The 15,608-nt window shown below is 41.1% G+C and overlaps 1 protein-coding gene across 1 annotated transcript in view; it reads left to right on the top strand.

The window, feature by feature from the left end:
* Positions 1-1,892: 1,892 nt before the first annotated feature.
* The window catches only part of FUT9 (fucosyltransferase 9), a 364,209-nt gene continuing 350,493 nt past the window's right edge, over positions 1,893-15,608 (top strand). Inside the window, exon 1 of the mRNA XM_073589540.1 lies at positions 1,893-2,481. The gene's annotated coding sequence lies outside the window, so the exon portion shown is untranslated. The remainder of the gene's footprint in view (positions 2,482-15,608) is intronic.

Below are 15,608 nucleotides of genomic sequence, written 5' to 3'. Positions count from 1 at the left end.
ATGGAGCGGAGCCAAGTGTGTACGAAGCATACAAAGCGGGCTTTTCCCACAGACACAGGAGTACATGGCGGAGCCCCGAGGAGCATTTTAAAACACACACATGACATTCCACCTGAAGTGAGGTGCTGGAAGCGGACCGGAAATTAGATAATTTCTTGAGGAGATTGTGACGGAACCAGGAATGCTTCAGATCGATCACCGTGTCCTCCTCCGACAGCGCAGACAGTAGGATCGCCTTGGAATCGGGGATGCCAGCCATGTGAGCGGATCATGATATGTCCTGCACCGGGAGGCTCAGGTGGGCACTACTATGGAAGCCGGGCTGCTATAGTATCTTTATAGAATCTTTCTTTATTTCTTTCTCTCTTTTTCTTTCTTTCTCTGTTCTTTCTTTCTCATTCTCTGTTCTGTCTTTCCCTCATTTTTTTTCTCTCTCTGTTCTTTCTTTCTCTCCTAATCTTTCTTTATTCTCTCTCTCTGTTCTTTCTTTCCCCTCTTTCTTTTTCTTTCCTCTCTTTCTTTCTCTCTGTTCTTTCTTTCTTTTCTTTACTTCTTTCTTTCTCTCTCTGTTCTTTCTCTGTCTCTCTCTGTTCTTTCTTCCTTTCCCCTCTTTCTTTCTCTCTCTTTTTTCTTTTTTCTCTCTCTCTCTCTGTTTTCTCTTTTCCTTAGTGCCAGTCAGTGAGCCCATAATGCCAGCCACTGTGCCCTCAGTACCAGTCAGTGTGAGCAGCAGTGCTAAATGGGTGCGATTAGGCGTGGACATGGGTGTGACTAGTTGCGAAATGGATGTGGCTGGGGCGTGGCCTAAAATTTGCAGCGGTGCACTGTGCGCGTCACAGTCTTTGTCCCTCTTGCCCTTCTTCAAAAGTTGAGAGGTATGATAGGGGCAGCTATGATGAGGGGGTCTGGTTGCCCAATGGATAGCAGTTCTGCCAGGAATTCTGTCACCGTGCGTACAAAAGGGGACAGAGCTTTGGGAGGAGTACTGTACCTAAAAGCAATAAATAGGACTGAGCTGAAATACTGGGCACAGCTCTAACTACATGTTATATAGTCGTGTTAATCTCTCACTTCTTGTTACCTACAAGTGTACAAAGATATTATATAGTCACCATGTGACTAGTGGGCCTGTGTAACTTCAAATGCCAGGGCTGAATTTTAGTCCCAGTCCGGCCCTGGATGTTATATAGGGACAACCCTGAAAAATCGTATAAACGACAGTCTAATGTTAAGTACTTTTAATTTCTGCTCATATTTTGGTTTCTATTTTGCATGTGAAATTATTTTGGTTCAATAAAAACTGTTTTGTAAGGTGAAGCATTTTTGTCTGATACGTAGATTACTGTTTTCTATACCTTATAATAATGATGCTGCTCCATGGAAACTATACGTGCTGCATAAAAACTATATACATTTTTGAAATCAGGACAAAAAGATGATTCAGAAAAGTACAAAGTTACCTGCGATGACTACAAAAATATTTTTTTATCGACCTGTCTAAACCAAATCAGAGATTGAGATTTTTAAGTTTAGGGGTTACCTGCTTAGCTAAGGGATCTTGGACAGTTAAAATTATGCCTATGATGCACAACATGAAGCTCACCTTCCCCTACTTAATCAAAAAATTGGTCCTCCTCGTAAGAGGTCCCATGGGGGTTTTATGCATTTTTGAGCATGCTTTTCATGTATTTATCTGCCAGTAATAGCTGAAACTGCAGACATATAATGCTGAGATGTGTGGAATGCACAGTAGTGGCAGGGAGAGAGCTTTTATTAGATGCATTATGGTAGTGAGGGGCTTGTATTGCAGTAACTGTGCTATCACTGATTCAGGCACACATTGTGTTGCACATCCTGGATCAAAGAGCACATTATTCATACTTGGCTGCCTGGCTGCCAGCACAGAGTGGCTGCATGCAACAGCAGCAGAGGCAGAGGGAGCTGAAGAAGCAGCAGCTCTGACATCGCAGCTTGCGGCTTCTATTGAGCAAGTGACTGAGGTTTTCTGGCCGGGTTTTTTTTGTCACCATCCTCTGAGATGAGATGGGAGATCCAGGCAGAACCATGCTAAGCAATTTTGTCCCTTAAGAGTGACATGAGAAATTAGTTATCTACCAACATAAGAGCACTGGACGTCACCGGGGCTGAAGCCGGGTGAGGTAGGGCAAGAAGGAGATGCAATTTTATTAACTCTGGGGCCCCTCCCCGCATTCCGACTGCCGCCAATGATGCGTCGTACTAAGCCCGGGAAAAAGGGGGTGCCCTCCCCTCTGTCTAACCCAGCCCCCAGCTTTCACAGTCAGACGGTGCCTGCACGAATTGTTATGGCACCATAAATCTGGCAGGTTCAGTCCTGGCTGCAGCCTCTCGGATTCTGGATGAGGGAGAGATGGAGGCAGCGCCGACCTCTGGGAGCTGAGAGCCCATTGATACCATGCAGAATATGTAGACAGAGGCATCTTGCTGCACCTTTTCTCAATGGTAAGCCCATGCCAGCCTTCTTGTGCTGCTCTTCAATGTCATGTGCATGTTTATGTATAAACCATAGCATTTAGTGACCCTGTTATGGACCACTTCAATCCATTCATGATGGCATCTAGATTTACAGATTAGGTACCAGAATTACTAGGGGTGATTATGATTGGCACATTACTATTGGCTCATGGATTCTAGCTATGATGAATGGGGTAGTATTCGGCATCTGCACCTGATAAGGAGAGTAAATGTCAAGGATAGTGTAACCGGCTATTCCTCTATGCATTTAGACCTTGGAAGCCACCTCTGCAGAGGCAGGTGGCACAGACTTGTCGGGAAGAATGGACCTACCTGTGCCTATGATGGGTACTGTGATGGTCCTCCAGTGCAGACGTTTGGAGAATTGTATTTTAGTTTGTGGACATGTGTCTGGTCCATGAGATGTCTTTATCATTGCTGGATCCAATCTCTTGAGTCTTAGACCCATAGAAGCATATGACATGAGAGCAGCTGCATGTACCTCATGGTCTGTGTCCAGTTATTCCTCCAGTGGTCAACATTGACACCAAATATTTCCTGTGGTTTTTTTTGTTTGCTTACATTTTAAATGCTACTCTTGCACTGAAGACTTGACATACTTTGTTTTAGATTTTACCCAGAGGTTGTCATGTGAATCTTTAAATATAATGCGGATTACTTTAATATAAAATATAATAATAAGAAATATTTAATATGTGTCACCTATTTTCTCCCTAATGTTGACCTGGAAGTATTGTAGCAGATAATAATAATAATAATAATAATAATAATAATAATAATAATAATAATAATAAAAATGGCAATATTCATAATAATGGTATCAAACATCACAAGGATACATTTCATATGTACATTTTAAATCTAAATAAAAATTTATGGAAAATTCTATTAATCAAGAAAGAGTACTAGCAATAATCAAATCCTATTTTATATGCACAGCACACTTTAATGCGAGTCACAGCTAAAGTTGGTATATTTCCATCTGTGTGGGTGAGATGAGCAGTCAGTGCAGACAAATGTTTCAATGAGTCTGGACCATAAAACACAGAAAGCTGTGTACAGGGCATTTGTTAGATCCCAAACTTATAGGGACTGTCCTTGTAGATGGCTGTTGTATGAGGCTGTAATAGGACAGTATATAGCATTGAGTGACATTATTAAATAAGAAATACATTACTCTCTCTTGCAGTCCTAGCACATTTTTGCTGGACCATGTATAAATGACTGCTTTGTTAGTCGTGTTTGTATGTCAGGCCATTGTCCCCATTGGTACTGATTGCTTTTACATGTGAATTGATCATTTTATGCTAGACAATGTAGAATTGTACGAACAGACTGCTTATACTATATTTATTCCATGTATTCCTCTATAGCCAGTATTGCATCGCACTCTTCATCTCTTCAGATATTGCACATATTGCTTTGTGACATTGGGATGTAATGGTTCTGTTCTTCTCATACACATTTAATTTTATCCAAACTGTTAGTCTGTCCCAATGAGGATTGTCTTCCAGATTGTAAGCTTCGGCTATTCAGGTTGATCTATTGCAGCACGCTGTCCATCTAGATGGGTGCTGAAATAGGAATCATTTCTTCACATGGTTAGACTTTTATGCCTGCATTTTAAATGACTATATTGAAAGAAAAGGAACAATTATGTCTTTGATTGTCTTGGGGTCCAGAGGAAAGTTACCATTCTGTGTTTCTCAATGCTTTCTTCAGCTGCAACCTGCTTATATTCTATTTTGGCTTCAAAGTTTTCATTGTGTTCTGTGCAAGTGACTTCAATTTAGAATTTCTGCATTGAGATATTCCGTTGTGACTGGTACTCCTTATTAGCAGTTTACGCCCTGGATTTTTCAATTTGTGACATAAAATGTTAAGATTTTATTGTTTAGACAAAGCAAAATAAATATAACCATTAAAGGAAATTCAGTACGTGAGAAATGAGATTATATTGTTGATGTAGAAGATCTGAATTTCTCACTTCTTTCTTTGGTTTGTGAGCAGCTTTATTATCTATTAAGGCTGCGTTCCCACAATGAGTTTCTGGTGAGTTTTTTACGCTGCAAATATGTCAAAAAATTGCAAGTAACCTATATTACTTAATGGGTGGGTGCGGTAATGGTGCAAAAAATCTGACAACATCAAAAACTCACTGAAAGCTCATTGTGGGAGCATAGTCTTAGACAACTCTGTAGATATAAACTGGCCTTAAACGTAAGGTTTTTATTAGTGAATCTCACACACTTGAGAAACTTTCCCCTAATATCAGCAGAGACTGCCAGACAGCGTATCAATATTACCCCTCTTGTTTTTTCTCCTGAAGCTGCATCTAAAAAAGTCCGGTGGTCACTTATCACTCTTCAGAATTAGAATAATGCTCCATTTACTCTAGCAGCTTCTCTCATCTTCTATATTTGGAAAATGTATTCTTCTTCCTTTCTTGTATGTGGAAGAGCAGATCTCCTAAATATCGAATGTTTATTTTCATACATTTTCAGGTTTTTGCCATTGAAATATGTCTAAGGCTACTTGCACACTTGCGTTCCTTGGAGCAGCGTCAGGCTGCGCATGGCCACCACTAAGCTCCACCCCCTGCCGTGTCTCCTCCGATTAGTTCCACCTATGTGTGTATGACGTTGCATGAGACCTGCGTACCCTATCTTTAGCATTGGGTACACAGGCCGTGAGCAGGTATGCGTTTGCTGGCACATGTGTCCTTTTGACGGTGCACCGACATGCGCCAAACGTACCCTGTTGCATTTTGGTGCGCTCGGCGCACCAAAAAAAGGACACATGCGCCGGTAAATGCATACCTGCACACGGCCTGCTTACCCAATGCTAAAGATAGGGTACACAGATTGCATGCAGCATCATGCGACCATAGGCGGAGCTACGGAGGAGGCATGGCAGGGGGTGGAGTTTAGTGGCAGCCGTGCGCAGCCCGACGCTGCTCTAAGGAAGAGCAAGTGTGCAAGTAGCCTAAACAAATTGATGGGGTTTTTAAAGAGAATCAGTCAACATCAGTTTTTGCTGTCCCATCTGAGATTAAAACCATTTAGGAGCATAGATCCTGGTTCCGGCAATATGTAACTTATTTGGTTTCTTTCTATAAATTTTGATAATTTTTGTTTTATCGCCTAGTTCTCGCAATGATAGTTCTGTATAACCTGGCCTACAACATTAGCCACTTGAGGACTGGACCATTTCTAGTTTTTGCCCTTTCACTTTTTCTCCCTCTTCATCCAAGAACCATCATTTTTTTTCTAATTTTCCCTCGACAGTAATAGGAAGTGTTGTTTTTTTGCAGGATGAGTTGTAGTTTTGAATGACATAATTAATTTTACCATAAAGTGTACTGAAAAATGGGAAAAATAAATTTGAAGTGGGATGAAATGGTGAAAAAGAATGCCATTGTGTTTACGGCATTCATTTCTTGGTATGAATGAACTATAAACATGATTCTCCAGGTCAGAATGATTACATTATACCAAGCTTGCTTTGACTTTTGCTATTATTTAAGTGGTGCAAAAAAAATCTGAAGTCTGTTAAAAAAAAAGTTTGGTTTGTGTTGCCATTTTCCGAGATCAGTAACGGTTATATTTTTCCATGTACTGTATGGAGCTGGGATTTTCATAGATACCATTTTGGGGTTCATCTGATGTTTTAATCACCTTTCCCTGTATAAGAAAGTGTGGTGACTTAAAAATGCATTTCTGAAGTTTCAAGTTTTTTTCTCTTTATTGTGTTTACCAACCGACTTAATTTATTTAAAATTTTGATTGCTTAGACTTTTACAGACATGGCAATACCAGATATTTTTATATTTATATTATATTTTTAAACTCTTTGACCCCCGATTCATCATTTTGGATGATCCACTTTTCTGGAATAATTTGCTCATAGTGGCTTTAGTAATTCCGCTTTATTCTATATATGTTTTGTATCACTTTTTAAATTGTCTTTCTTTTTTAAGTCTCTTTTTATTCTTCCTTGACAACTTTGCTTATCCAGATGTTTTAGACAGATTAATAAAATGTGACTTTTTCAAAATGTCCCTTTTTGGCACATCTCATTCCAGTTCCTACCTGGAGTAAGGCTTCCAGCAGCGTTTTCAATTTAGTGCATTTTCAAAACTTTTTTAAAGACTTGGGACTTTTAGTGCTAAGTAATTTTAAAAACTGGTTAAAAACTGAAACAAAGGGATTTTGTAAATTTATGTCAACCTCATGAACCATGTACGCTATTTAGAAAAATTTGGAGCAAAAAACATTATAACCGATTTTATTTATATTTTTTAAAAAACATTTTTTATATATTTCAAAACTTTTTTCTTTGTCTATTATTAGCTTTTAGGGGACTTGCTCCTGTGACTGTCCAATACTGTACACCAGTAGAGCAATATATAGTATAAATCTTGGTCTCTTTTGAAGCTAAACATAGCTGAGCTTCAAAGGAGTGCCAAGATGGCAATGAGTGGGGCCTTCAGCAAGACCCTGGCTGTCATGGTAACGCATTACTGTGCCTTGATTGCATCATAAGGGGTGATGGGAGCCAGTTTGTGTGTGCGCTGACAGAGAAGCAATTTCAATGCTGCTCTCAGTTTTCATGGCTTTTAGAGACAGATGCTGGCTATTTAAGGCTGGTTTCACACTTGCGTTTTTTGCGCTGCTTTTTAGAGCAAAAAAACGCATGCGTTTTTTCCCCTATACTTTAACATGGGTGCGCATATGTGCGCATACATATGCGCACGTACGCTTTTGTATGCGCATGCGGTTTTTTTGTAGTGTGCGCTCGAGCGCACAAAATGCATCCTGTTGCATTTTTTGTGCATCCGACTTGCCCCCCAAAAAACTCATGCGCGTGCAATGCGTTTTTTTACAGCAAAACACCCATTAAAGTCTATGGGTGCGCATACGTGAGCCTTGTAATGCGCACGTATGCGCAAAAAAACACATGCGGTTTTTTAAAAAATGCACCAAAACCCACAAAAAAACGCACACAAACGCATGATGCGTTTTTTGCATGCGTTTGTGTGTCATAGTCACCCACCACAGTAAGTACAGTTGCGTCCATATGCACAGTGGGGTTAATTGACAACTTTGTCTACATAGAAAATAGACAATCGATGGTGTGTGGTAGGGATAGGCAGAGCCTTTTAATTTCAAAGACTATATTGCTTCAGGTTTGCAAGTCCTCTCAGTGATAATCAAACTAAAGCAAGCAACCCAGTAAGTGATATACAGCTCTGGAAAAGAATAAGAGACCACCACATCAAAACCCTGAGATGGGCAGCCTATTCCCAGACCTGAACCCCATTGAAAACCTCTGGAATGTAATCAAGAGGATGATGGATAGTCACAAGCCATCAAACAAAGAAGAACTGCTTACATTTTTGAGCCAGAAGCAGTGTGAAAGACTGGTGGAAAGCATGCCAAGATGCATGAAAGCTGTGATTAAAAATCATGGTTATTCCACAAAATATTGATTTCAGAACCTCTTCCTGAGTTAAAACATTGGTATTGTTGTTTCTAGATGATTATGAACTTGTTTTCTTTGCATTATTTGAGGTCTGCAAGCACTGGGGGGGGTTATTTTGACCTTTTTTTGACAGAAAAAAATACAAAATTTATTGCTTGGAAATTCAAAGACATGTTCTCAGTAGTTTATAGAACAAAAGAACAATTTACATTTTGCTCAAAATTATACCTATAAATAGGAAAATCAGACAAACTGAACATTTGAAAGTGGTCTCTTAATTTTTGCCAGAGCTATATTTTTTAAATCGGTGTCTCTGCCCCTACATTATACTATTCTCAGATGAGTTACCAAATGTTCATCCAGAATCCCTTTAAGCTGAGATCTCCAACTATCACTAGAATAAAGTTTTGTGTCAAGACAAAGTACTTTTTTGGATTTAGCTCATAGATCTCCAGAAGTTGCTCCCAATCAATGAATTTAAGTTTAAATCCACAAATCCTAAAGTTCATTATTTTTTTGGATAGGATTGTCTCTTAAGAACTTTTTATATCATCTCTAGCCAAACTATTGGAGTGATTTTTTTTAGAACACTATTTATTAAACTTAATGTATAAATTAAACTCTGGTAGTATATCCATTAGATGTTTAATTCATATATTTCAAACTCCTTAAAACAATTTTCCAGGATACAAAAAACATACCAGCTTTTTTTTCCAGATACAGTGCCACCTAGTAATGGGCTGTGTCTGGTGGTGCAGCTCAGCTCCATTGAAAAGAATAGGTCTGAAACACCACATACAATCTCTTGACAGGTGTCACAAGGTTTATGTATGAAAGCAACAATTTTGCATAGCTATATAATTAGGTAAAGGAGAATTCCTGCTTGAAGAGATAGAGTTTAATTAAAACTTGTAGAATTTTCCAATAATATCCATTAAATAATTAATTACTCACAATTTTCAATATCTCTGCCTGCAGTCATTCAGTAGGAGACCTCATTGTTTACCTCTATAGTCCTGATTATCATACTTACTTTATACTTTTCTCTTTGATATGCAGAACTTCTTTAACAGAACTTATACACATAGCTATTTGTCAATTATGCTTTCAGGCTGCAATGACCTATGACATTAGGGATAAAATATTTCCTACATGCATACATCAGTATGAGAGTAAATTTATATACACACAAATATCAAAATATCCAATACGTAATACAAACCAATAAAAGTCACTTAAATTAACCTATCAGTAGGATTGTGCTTAGTAACCTACAGACATTGTCAGGTCAGTGCTGTTATAATGATTAAAATGATACCTGGGGTGGTGAAATCCATCTTGTGGTTGTTGTTTAATCTTTATCTGCAGTTTTCAGTTAATGAGATTGTCATGCTTCAGGGTGGCCTGTGCTTGGGGCTTTCTGTGGTGCTCTGCTTACATATACATCTATACGGGCTTATGACAGGTCATTGATCTTTCCGTGACCCGCCCCCTATTTTACATACTGTATAGAATATTGTGTGGAAAAAAATTAACATTCAGCATGCAGGTGCTGGTGGCGGCGCCTGCGCTGTAGCATGATACAGCCCCCGAGGAAACCCACGCGAAACGCGCATCAGGGCTGCACTGGACACACGTTGGCAGGCAGTACTATGGGTAAGCTGAGCAATTTTAGTGACAATATTAACCTTGGCTTCTAAGATACCTCAAATTAACATTTATGTCCAGATATATACAGTGCCTACAAGTAGTATTCAACCCCCTGCAGATTTAGCAGGTTTGATAAGATGCAAATAAGTTAGAGCCTTCAAACTTCACACAAGAGCAGGATTTATTAACAGATGCATAAATCTTACAAACCAAAAAGTTATGTTGCTCAGTTAAATTTTAATAAATTTTAAACATACAAGTGTGGGTCAATTATTATTCAACCCCTAGGTTTAATATTTTGTGGAATAACCCTTGTTTGCAATTACAGCTAATAATCGTCTTTTATAAGACCTGATCAGGCCGGCACAGGTCTCTGGAGTTATCTTGGCCCACTCCTCCATGCAGATCTTCTCCAAGTTATCTAGGTTCTTTGGGTGTCTCATGTGGACTTTAATCTTGAGCTCCTTCCACAAGTTTTCAATTGGGTTAAGGTCAGGAGACTGACTAGGCCACTCCAACACCTTGATTTTTTGCCTCTTGAACCAGGCCTTGGTTTTCTTGGCTGTGTGCTTTGGGTCGTTGTCTTGTTGGAAGATGAAATGACGACCCATCTTAAGATCCTTGATGGAGGAGCGGAGGTTCTTGGCCAAAATCTCCAGGTAGGCCGTGCTATCCATCTTCCCATGGATGCGGACCAGATGGCCAGGCCCCTTGGCTGAGAAACAGCCCCACAGCATGATGCTGCCACCACCATGCTTGACTGTAGGGATGGTATTCTTGGGGTCGTATGCAGTGCCATCCAGTCTCCAAACGTCACGTGTGTGGTTGGCACCAAAGATCTCGATCTTGGTCTCATCAGACCAGAGAACCTTGAACCAGTCTGTCTCAGAGTCCTCCAAGTGATCATGAGCAAACTGTAGACGAGCCTTGACATGACGCTTTGAAAGTAAAGGTACCTTACGAGCTCGTCTGGAACGGAGACCATTGCGGTGGAGTACGTTACTTATGGTATTGACTGAAACCAATGTCCCCACTGCCATGAGATCTTCCCGGAGCTCCTTCCTTGTTGTCCTTGGGTTAGCCTTGACTCTTCGGACAAGCCTGGCCTCGGCACGGGAGGAAACTTTCAAAGGCTGTCCAGGCCGTGGAAGGCTAACAGTAGTGCCATAAGCCTTCCACTTCCGGATGATGCTCCCAACAGTGGAGACAGGTAGGCCCAACTCCTTGGAAAGGGTTTTGTACCCCTTGCCAGCCTTGTGACCCTCCACGATCTTGTCTCTGATGGCCTTGGAATGCTCCTTTGTCTTTCCCATGTTGACCATGTATGAGTGCTGTTCACAAGTTTGGGGAGGGTCTTAAATAGTCAGAAAAGGCTGGAAAAAGAGATAATTAATCCAAACATGTGAAGCTCATTGTTCTTTGTGCCTGAAATACTTCTTAATGCTTTAGGGGAACCAAACAGAATTCTGGTGGTTTGAGGGGTTGAATAATAAATGACCCTCTGAATAAACTTTTCACAATTTAAAAAAAAATTAAACAAAGAAATAACATTCTTTTTTGCTGCAGTGCATTTCACACTTCCAGGCTGATCTACAGTCCAAATGTCACAATGCCAAGTTAATTCCGAATGTGTAAACCTGCTAAATCTGCAGGGGTTGAATACTACTTGTAGGCACTGTATATATATATATATATATATACTCTTTTTGCAATCCATCTTATTTACCATCTTTAACTTAGGGTACCTTTAGTTACAATCCAATACCGCACCTTACAAAGCACTAGGCACTTTTGAGCAGATCTATACCTCTTACTCAGCTTTTTCTCTTGCTCTCTCCCTGTGATTTAACCAATGGTTTTTTGTCCTTCACACAAGAGCTGTCTATGTACTTTGTCTCTTTAGCTGTTTATTGCATGTGTTGCATTTTTGTAATTTATACTTCAATAAAATTTATTCATTTTTAATCTTGATGGTTTGGAAAATAACTCCTTGAGCTCTTGTAGGATCAAAATTTGTTTGTAGTGTCCATATATACTGATTCTGGTCATTAAGGCAGACATATGGCCAGTTTGATTTATATATACAGTTGTGGATTTTTCTTACAATGTATAACATGCGTATATGCATTTATTATTTAGGCATATAGTATTATGGGGAGAAAAAAATGAAATATTTTCATCAAAATGACACCGGTGGCCGCTCCTGTGCAGCAGTATCTATCTCGCTCTGATAGATGCTACTGCACAGGCGCCTCTGCCGCTGCCATTTTGCTAGAGGAGAAAAAAACATTTGGCCCCATCAAGATGACACTGGCGGCACCTGCACAGTAGCATCTATCGTCTATAGATGCTACTTTGCAGGTGCCTCCGGCGCCATCTTGATGGAACCAATTTTTTTCCTCTAGAAAATGGCGCCTGTGGAGTTGCCAGTGTAGAAGCATCTATCGGAATGCGATAGCTGCTGCTGCGTAGGCGTAGCCACCAGCACCACTTGATAAATGATAACTAATAAATGCATATAGGCAGGTATCATGCCTGCGTGATGAATATTAATTTTTTTCTCCACACGATATGACATGTAGTATGTAATATAGGAGGTAGGTCACTGAAGGATTAGTGACCTTTCATAAACCCATAAACATGCATACTTAAGCATAGCACCACATGAAGACCCCCTCACAGTTAGCTCCAGAACATGAAAATTTCATTAACTGAAAACTGCAAATAAAGATTAAACAACAACCACAAGATGAATTTCATCAACCAAGGTATCATTTTAATTAGTATAACAGTGCTGACCTGACATTGTGTGTAGGTTACTCTGCACAATCCTGCTGACAGGTTCACTTTAAACTTCTGTATTGTTACTAATATATTAATATTTATATTTATTTTATAAGTAATCTGATTTAATCCCTTAACGTCCAATGACGGACATAACTCGTCATGGCCGGGTGTCTGTTCCCGCACTAGGTCGGACTATGTCCATCATGACTTTGAACCGTTACTGCATGTAAACACGCAGTGACAGTTCATTGCCGACAGTTGTCACAGGCAGCTGAGGGGCATGGGAAGAGGCATGCTGTCGTTCTCCGCACGCAGATCGCTGTGATCGGTCAGTCAATCTGACTGACCGATCACAGCATGATCGCGCAGGAGATGCTGAAATATCAGTGCAGCAGTTCAGCTCTGCCAGTGGCCGAACATCTGTACAATGTCAGGAGTGGTGTCAGCACCGCTCCTGGATGTTAACCCCCTAAATGCTGCGAGTGCGATAGAAACATTCAGGAGGCACCCCCACGACATCATTGTGGGGGCTGACCGTTGCCATGGTAATCCGGGGTCATCATGACGACCCCCGCCGGGTCACCAAGCTACAGAAATCTTTTGAGACCATGCTCACAGCTTGGGGTCAGAAGCTTGGTATAATGCACTGCAATGATAGTGCATTGCAATGCACTATACCTGCAATAAAAGTAAAAAAGTGAAAGTCCTATGGATGCACTAAGTAAAAAAGTTTAAAAAAGTAAAAAAATAATTAAAATATGTAAAAAAATACATAATAATAATAATAAAAAATATTACACTAATAAATACACATTTCTTTGTAAAAAAAATAAACAAAAAAGTATACGTGTTTTGTATCGCCAAGTCAAGAACATCCCAATTTACTGCATAAGAGTGTCACACTAGTTAACCCCTTCAGTGAGCACTGTAAAAAAACCACAAAAAAATAGCTATAGCTATGCTTTATCATCATACCGCTTGGAAAAAGTGGAATAAAACTTGATAAAAAAAGACAAATGTAAATAAAAATGGTATCACTGAAAACACCATGTTGCCCTTCAAAAACCTTGCCCCAATACAGCTCCATTAGCAGAAAAATAATAAAGTTATAGCTCTCAGAATAAAGCGATGCAAAAATAACTTCCGTATATACTCGTGTATAAACCGACCCCTCTAATTTTGTCACAAAAGACTGGGAAAACTTATTGACTCGCGTATAAGCCTAGGGTGCACAGTGAGTGGCCCCAGTTATGCTGCACAGTGAGTGGCCCCAGATAATGCTGCACAGTGAGTGGCCCAAATTTTGCTGCACAGTGTGTGGCCCCAGATAATGCTGCACAGTGTGTGGCCCCAGATAATACTGCACAGTGAGTGGCCGCAGATAATGCTGCACAGTGAGTGGCCCCAGATAATGCTGCACAGTGAGTGGCCCCAGTTATGCTGCACAGTGAGTGGCCCCAGTTATGCTGCACAGTGAGTGTCCCCAGTTATGCTGCACAGTGAGTGTCCCCCGTTATGCTGCACAGTGAGTGGCCCCAGTTATGCTGCACAGTGAGTGGCCCCAGTTATGCTGCACAGTGAGTGGCCCCAGTTATGCTGCACAGTGAGTGGCCCCAGATAATGCTGCAGTGAGTGGCCCCAGATAATGCTGCACAGTGAGTGGCCCCAGATAATGCTGCACAGTGAGTGGCCCCAGATAATGCTGCACAGTGATTGGCCCCAGATAATACTGCACAGTGAGTGGCCCCAGATAATGCTGCACAGTGAGTGGCTCCAGGTAATGCTGCACAGTGAGTGGCCCCAGATAATGCTGCACAGTGAGTGACCCCAGATAATGCTGCACAGTGAGTGGCCCCAGATAATGCTGCACAGTGAGTGGCCCCAGATAATGCTGCACATTGAGTGGCCCCAGATAATGCTGCACAGTGAGTGGCCCCAGATAATGCTGCACAGTGAGTGGCCCCAGATAATGCTGCACAGTGAGTGGCCCAAGTTTTGCTGCACAGTGAGTGGCCCCAGATAATGCTGCACAGTGAGTGGCCCCAGATAATGCTGCACAGTGAGTGGCCCCAGATAATGCTGCACAGTGAGTGGCCCCAGTTATGCTGCACAGTGAGTGGCCCCAGTTATGCTGCACAGTGAGTGGCCTCAGTTATGCTGCACAGTGAGTGGTCCCAGTTTTGCTGCACAGCGTGTGGCCCCATCATGTTGCTGTTGCCGCTGCCTCCGTTACCAAAAAAAAACTGTATACTCACCTCTGTCGCTGCCCCCTGCTCATCAGCGTTGCGGGCTTTGCAGTGACTGTGCAGGCAGAGGGCGCAATCGTGCCCTCTGACCTGAATGTCACTACAGAGGACGCAAGACAGCAGAGCGATGCACAGGGACAGGTGAATATGCCTCCCCCCCTTCATACTCACCCCCATCAAGGCGCTTGTCTCTGCAGTGCAGCCCCCCTGCTTGTTCCATGTTCTCATAATAAATGAAAACCTGGCACTCAACTTAATGCTTAGTGAGACAATTTATTATAGCACCAGAAAACGTTTCGGTCAGTATAGACCTTCATCAGTTACTACAGTGTGAGAAAATAAACAAATAAACAAAAATAAATATAAATAAAGTATATACAAAAATAGCAGAAAATACAATCTGGTCATAGTTATGTATACAGTATAGTACAAGAGATAATACAACAGAGACCAAAAAATTCATTGAGTGCTCAGATTGAAGGAGAAAAAAAAAAAGGTAGGACATACCGTGCTAGTATGTTTGAATGCAGTTTAGAGGAGGGCGCTTTTTATGATTCTCTTTGGTAAAGCCTTAAAGAAAAGTGATTGGCGCTGTTAAGGTATACATGTGCAGATCAGTAAGATAGTGTAGGCTAGTACGTACCGGTAATCAGATAATCAGAATGCTGCTGTAACGCAGAATGATCTGTAAGACAAGTGTCATGTAATGACATGAGTCAGCGGTAAAATATGTTATGTATACAGACAGAGAATATCGCTATATGTGGCGAGGTAATTACCTTATCAGTGGGCAGTATAAGCGCAGCCTGGTCCTCCTGGATGTGGGTGTGCACCGCTTGTCAGTGGAGGTGACCGCACGCTGGACGAAGTGGAGGGAGGGCGGGACCAAAATCCTGACGAGCAGGAAGGTAGGACCAGTGAGAGAGA

The sequence above is a fragment of the Dendrobates tinctorius genome, unplaced genomic scaffold, assembly GCF_039654945.1.
Source record: "Dendrobates tinctorius isolate UK_male_01 unplaced genomic scaffold, ASM3965494v1 ptg000111l, whole genome shotgun sequence".
Taxonomy (NCBI): Eukaryota; Metazoa; Chordata; class Amphibia; order Anura; family Dendrobatidae; genus Dendrobates; species Dendrobates tinctorius.
The sequence above is the reverse complement of the archived record's forward strand: the minus strand, read 5'-3'. Positions and strand labels throughout refer to the sequence as shown.